This window comes from Jatropha curcas, chromosome 2, assembly GCF_041381405.1.
Source record: "Jatropha curcas cultivar XTBG-Jc1 chromosome 2, XTBG_Jcur_1.0, whole genome shotgun sequence".
In the NCBI taxonomy this organism is placed as follows: domain Eukaryota; kingdom Viridiplantae; phylum Streptophyta; class Magnoliopsida; order Malpighiales; family Euphorbiaceae; genus Jatropha; species Jatropha curcas.
Window position 1 is genome coordinate 10,756,994 of NC_143152.1, and position 6,846 is coordinate 10,763,839.

The 6,846-nt window shown below is 32.1% G+C and overlaps 1 long non-coding RNA gene across 1 annotated transcript; it reads right to left on the reverse strand.

Moving 5' to 3' along the window:
- Window positions 1-2,374: 2,374 nt before the first annotated feature.
- LOC149498234 (uncharacterized) lies at window positions 2,375-5,201 on the reverse strand. The gene is made up of 2 exons (XR_016319747.1): window positions 4,725-5,201; window positions 2,375-2,549 (listed from the first exon to the last, which is right to left on the reverse strand). It is a non-coding gene; the product is annotated as an uncharacterized LOC149498234 (long non-coding RNA).
- Between the last annotated feature and the right edge of the window lie 1,645 nt (window positions 5,202-6,846).

Here is a 6,846-nt window from a genome sequence, read left to right on the forward strand (position 1 = left end):
CTATTTCCATCAACTCTGAATAACCAATGATTCCTAATTTGTCAAAAAAAAACTCTACATATTGACTCTCATTCCATTTAAATTATACTAATTCATACTCGTTCGCATTTCTGTAATTGATTCTTTTCTTAATATTCATACAATAACATGACTAGATCCATTCGTACTTATTTAATTCATTGGTATAACATCAATTTACTAGTTGGACAACTATTCCGCCATGTCCGATGTCATTCATCAACTCACTTAACCATCATGGTCCAATATTTATATAATATAATTATCTTGATTTCTTTATAGAAGTTATTTACTTTTTCTCGGAGCATAGAATCTCTCATTTAAACAACAGTCCTTATTTATAACATCCAAATACTTTAAACATCAAAAGACTAAATCTTGTTGAATGGAATTCATACTTATACCATATCAAACCATAAGGTGGCACAATTCATACAAGATCCACTACTAGGCACATAAAGATTAAAGTAATTTATTTCTTACCAAAAATCACAATTCACTTTTCTTCTAACCATAGTAATTCATATTATTCCTAATGTTCATACATTTGAAAAATAGCTGATGAATACCACAATATACTTTACTCCACCAAGTAGTAATTATTTTTCATAAATAAAAATCACTTCTGATAATGGCTTTACATAATGTTTCATTCACCAATAGTATTTCTTATGAAAAAAAATACTTATCATCCCTTATTATAGCAAATCACCTCAAGTCATTCATCATTTAAACCTTATAAATATCATTTATGTAAATACACCAATTAATATACATATTCTTTCCAGAAAAAAAAAATTGTCTATCTCAATAGTCAAAATAAATTCTACTAACCAAAATCATGTAAACTTCATCAATTGCATATATTAAAATCGATACTCTAAGTAGATTCTATTGTCCTTAAATCCAAATCATTTACTTCTCTTATTAGATCATACTAGCAACTCATTCACAACATACGCCTTCCTTAGGCACATATACATACATTCATGCATTTTATGAATGCATTTCACATTCAACAAATATTTAACTTCAACTTAATATTTATAATCTTAACAGGCATAACTTAATATATCTTCTTGTGCACACAACCATACAAGTTCACACTTCATCTTACATACTTATATTATATATAAATGTTATTTTCATGTTTAATTCGTAAACCAATATACTTCATAGCCCATGAATCTGTATAAGTGAATTCATTTTCATTTATAAAATAATCTTTTCATTTATCAAAACTTTATAAAACCGCACTTGAAAATTTACTTAAATTAAATTTTTTTTTTATATCCACAGTATTCAATAGAAGGGAAAAATCCTCATAACAAAATCATTTACATAAGCACCATTATAAAAAAAATATGCTTCTTATGGATTCAAAATTGACAAACCTTTTCACAAGTCACTCATGCTATCAATAGCATGGATACAAATCAATTTCGAAATTAAAATTCATATCTTCACAAGTCAAATCTCAAATATACTTCTAACACTTGGAACTCATATCAATTCAAGAAAAAGAACATCAATCCTTAACGCCTTAATACTATCTTATCTCCAATAACCACCACATCGAATCTCTATCCCTTATTCTCTAAGAATTCCTCCAAGAATCATTCATTCACATGGTCCAGAAGGATATAACCATTAATCATCAGTAGGAACCTCAATAACATACTCCGCTTACCACAACACCATTCTCCAATAGCTGGTTGTTTCCAATTCAAACCAATATGGCATGTATTTAACTTAAATTACTCATACTCTCACTTCAACATAGATAAATTCCTACACAATACACATAGTCCTAGAATCGCCTAAACCTATGCTCTGATACCACTAAATGTAACACCCGCCACCCAATCCCGAGAGACTCGACGGCGAATGCCACATTCGGTGCCGGAGACGCCGTCTTAACTTAACATATAAATCATAAAACTAAAATTTTACATTAGAAGTAATTGGGTATTCACAAGTTTCACGAGTATAATATTTTTTTTTTTTATAATAGAAATGTCATTTCATTGTCTTATCTTTTTTTTTAATATATATACATTGGGAACAATCCTACAAAAATACTGTAAGAATATCCCTTTAAAAACTGAGCTCGCCAAACATGTGAATACAAAATACTCCCAATGAAACTCCAAATGTCCAACATCTCCAAATAATTATTATAACACAACAACACTTTTATGTTTTCATAACTAAATAAATCCTCAATAGTATTTTCGATTCATCAATTACTTGCATTCATTATAGATATCAAGTCTTAATGAAGTAATCATATCAACTGACTTAAAATATTTCATATTCACTCATTTAATAAATCCTATGCTTATCTCCAAATATATAAACCAAAATAATTTATTATTACATATAATTCAAATAACATAATCTCCAAAAAATGTAATAATTATACATGCCATAATTCTTAAGTACATAAATCTCAATCGACTACTACCAAATTAGTGACTTCTGCTTTGATAAGATGCTTCTACTCTTCAAGTAGCAACCACATCTTCAACCTACGCGTGATAAAAATCGACGCGCTGAGTATAAAACTCAGTGGTGCTCATAATTCACATACTTACCAAAATTGCGATGGCAACTTACTTAAAACACAAATTTCGTAAAATCATTTATAATCATAAAATCTCAAATATTAACGTGCATTTACATTTATAGCAAAAGAAATATCAAATAAACTATGAATTAACAACATGAAGAATTTAATTCTTTCAACTCATAAATTCATTACTTGCACATTTATTATACCAATACATATACTATTTATTTTTAAAACCTTGTACCGGAATATCATGCTTTGAAAATTCATTTGATAACATAATCATTAATTTCCAAAGTAAAGTTTACTAAAATAATATGATCTCATTCGTTTAATTCAACTACTTTGAAAACAATAAGACGATTATAAATACAACTATGTCTTCATTCTTTTATAGCAACAATAAAATGTTATTTTTCGTTAAGGCTCATACTCATGCAGAATGAACATAAGCAGATTTGATCGTGGCCTATGTTAGCGCCACCCCCATCACATACTCGTGGCCTATGAAAGCACCACCCCCATCACACAATCGTGGCCTATGAAAGCACCACCGTGGCCTATGAAAGCACCACCCCCATCACACAAATAAGCGCGTCCGCCTATTTATAAGGGCTGATAACCCTAGCATATGATCATAGCTTCACAATAACAAAATCAATCTCATCATACCACGTTTCAATCATGCATAGTAGAGCCCAAATCAAAATCATTCTTGCACAAAAGCAATAATTCTTAATCAAAAACACTTCATTACTTAATACCCATCACTTCAAAATTTCTCAACTTACAACTTACACAAATTACCACATTCTTTTTAAGATAGTATATATATACAAAGCACTTACACCTTAAATACCCATTTCTTTGTTAAAACTCTAAACATATAAAAGTTATCAAATAATCATACTTATGTCATATATATAATAATTATGTAAGCTTTACTACACTAAGGTGGTACCAAGGGGAGGAATTTCCTTCTCCAATCACGCATGCTTACATAACTCTTATGCACAAAAGTATCCATTTCAACCCTCATCATGCATTATCTAAATCAATTCCACACCTTTCCAATTTATATCCATTTAATCATATCCACAACAACCCTTCTCACACTTATGTTTTATTTTTGTCAAATAAATTCTAAAACATACAAATAATCAAGAGCACTTCATCACACATGATTTATACATACTTTTATCCAAATAACCCTTTGATTTAGGACATAGAAAATTTCCAGCATTAATATCACCTTGACCTTTTCTGGGTTTTTAGGACATAACTTGAGTTATAGATTTCCAAATTAAGTGAAGTTTGATTCATTAGAAAGCTAAGACAAAATTCTACAAATGTTATCAAGGGACAATAGCCCAGATCAATCTGTAATATGGTGAAAAAAGGCTAGGAACACAGACCAATAGTCCAGACCTGATTCAGCAGCACTAATTCCAATGTTTATCCAATTCCTACTTATCCAAACACTCAAATCAAACCAATCCAAAACCAGAGAAGTCTCAAGACACAGGGAAACAACTCTCATGAAGAACTCAGAATATAATCTTATCATTATAGTGGTCAAAATGGGCACTCAATTCAGTGATGCATGTAGCCCGTCATAACAGAGTCAGTTTGGGTTTTTCAGCCATAAGTTGAACTATATATATCCAAATTGGACACAAGAGGATGGGTTGGAAAGCTAAGAAGTAGACCTATAACTTTCATGAAGGACTCAGACACAAAGGAAAACTCGAAAGGATCGAAAAATAGTCCTTAATCTCACTCAATAACATTTTTCCCAATTTCAGCGTACTTAAATCATATACAAGGTAGGGATTTCTACCACATATTTCATACTCATCAGACATCATCTTAAGAGCATAAACCAACAAAGAGAACAAGAAATCTTAAGGCCTTTTTCATCAATAGGTTCTGCCACTTTTGGAAGATGAAGAAGAAAATGTTTTCCTCATCAATTCTACATATAAACATGCTTAAGAATCTCCCAAGAACACATTTATACCACCAAAATTCAATAATCAAATCATTTCATATAAAATTCCCAATTTTCACAAAATAGTAGAAACTTCACAAAATCAAAAATTTAAACAAGGTAGGAGGATTTATGAACACTTACTTTAAAACAAGCCTTAGCAAGCTTAGATTAAAGCATTCTAAGCTCCAACTTTGCCTTTACTCCTTGGTAGAGGTTTCCTAAGCCTTTGGCTTTCCAAGTTTCTTGAAAATAATCACCACAAATCACTTCTCTAGCTTTAAACTCTAGGATTGATTCCTTAAATCAAGTTAAATGGGTTGAATTTGATGGATTTAGCTAAGGATGAAGTTGAAGAAAAACAAAGAGAAGAAGAAGAAGAAGGAGATAGCCAACGCCAAAGAGAAGAAGAAGGAGAGAAAGTGGTTGCTCAAATTATTGAGCACAAGGGTATTTTAGTCTTTTCTCAACATTGGATGGCTAGGATTGAGTCAATCTAATCTAATGGCTACAAATATTCTCCCAATTAAATTCCTTCAAAATATTATTTAACACAATAAAATCCTCAACTTTACTCCATAAAAATAATTCATCTAATTTCCTTAATTAATATAACACCATTTCAAATTTACTCCATACAAATATTGCCTCTAATTTTCCTTACTTAATATCACACCTTAATTAACTATTCACAAATTTTCTAAATTCTCTAAAAATATTTATTACTTACTTTCTACCCATAAAAATAATGTATACATACTTCAAAAATATTATAGAAAATATTAAACATACATAGTAATTTTTCCGGACCAAAATAATATTTATTCCCGGACCGATGATACTATTCACAGACCGGTAACTTACTATTTTAGACACAGAAAAATGGGGCGTTACAAATATCTGATCGGATTCAATCTTGATACTGCTATCATTTTATAAGACTGAAAATAGTGTCGAAGTTTTCTGGTAGCCCATACCATTGTTAAACATGTCCTTTCAATCAAGTTATATTTCTGCTCATTTGGAAGAAGCTTTTTGCTCAAGTAATACATCGCCTTCTCAACACCGGTTTCATTAGCTTGTGCTAACATAGCTCCAATTTCAGCATCTTCCATTGTCAAGTGTAGAATTACGGGTTTCCCTGGCTTTGGTGGGCACAAAACCGAGGGACTTGACAAATATTCCTTGATTTTGTCGAAAGCTATCTAGCAGTGATCGTTCCACTTTACTGGCCGCTCTTTTCTTAAAAGCCTGAAAATTGGATCACATACTATAGACAACTTTGAAATGAACCTGCTGATATATTGAATCTTTCCCAAAAAGCTTCTCACTTGCTTTTCCGTCTTAGGCGGCTTCATTTCTTGGATCTCCTTAATCTTGTCTAGATCGAACTCTATTACCTTAGGTCCTACTATGAATCCAAGCACTTTTTAGGAAGTCACCCCAAACATACATTTCTTTGGGTTCAACCATAGCTTGTATTAAATCACTCTATCCATGAACCGCTCGAGGGCTGCTGGATGCTCTTCTGGTGTCTTTGTCATGACAATCATATCATCGATATACACCTCTAACTCCATGTGAATCATGTCATGAAATAATGTAGTTGCCATCCTTTGATAAGTAGCCTTGGCGTTCTTTAAGCCAAATGACATCACCCGATAGCAAAACGTACGAAACTCCATCACAAATGATGTCTTGCCTTTATCTAATAATGCCATGAGAATCTAGTTATAGCCTACAATCCAATCCATAATGGAGTAGCATCCCATCATCATTGCACTATCGACCAGGATATCAATATAAGGGAGAGGAAAATCATCCTTCAGTGATGCTTTGTTCAGATCCTTGTAGTCCACACACATTCTGACCCTTCTGTCTTTCTTAGGAAATGGGACTATGTTTGCCAACCATTTTGGATAGTGAACCACTACAAGAAACCCTGCATCTATCTGCTTAGTCACTTTCTCTTTAATCTTCTCAGCCCATTTTGGTCTTAACCCTCTTCTCTTCTGCTTCACTGGCTTGGCTCCAGGATACATAGGAATTGTGTGCTCAGCTATAGACCTATCTATCGTGGCCTATCTTTATAATTCAATGTGAAGGCTTCCTTTTTGTCCATGAGCAGACTTCAAAATTTTGTGTTTAACTCTGGTGTTAGGTTTGGCCCAATTAACAGAATTCGTGGATTATCTTTTGTCCGATATTAAATTCAAGCATGCATAATGAGTTAATGCCACATGTGCGCATGTGCTTATCTACTTGA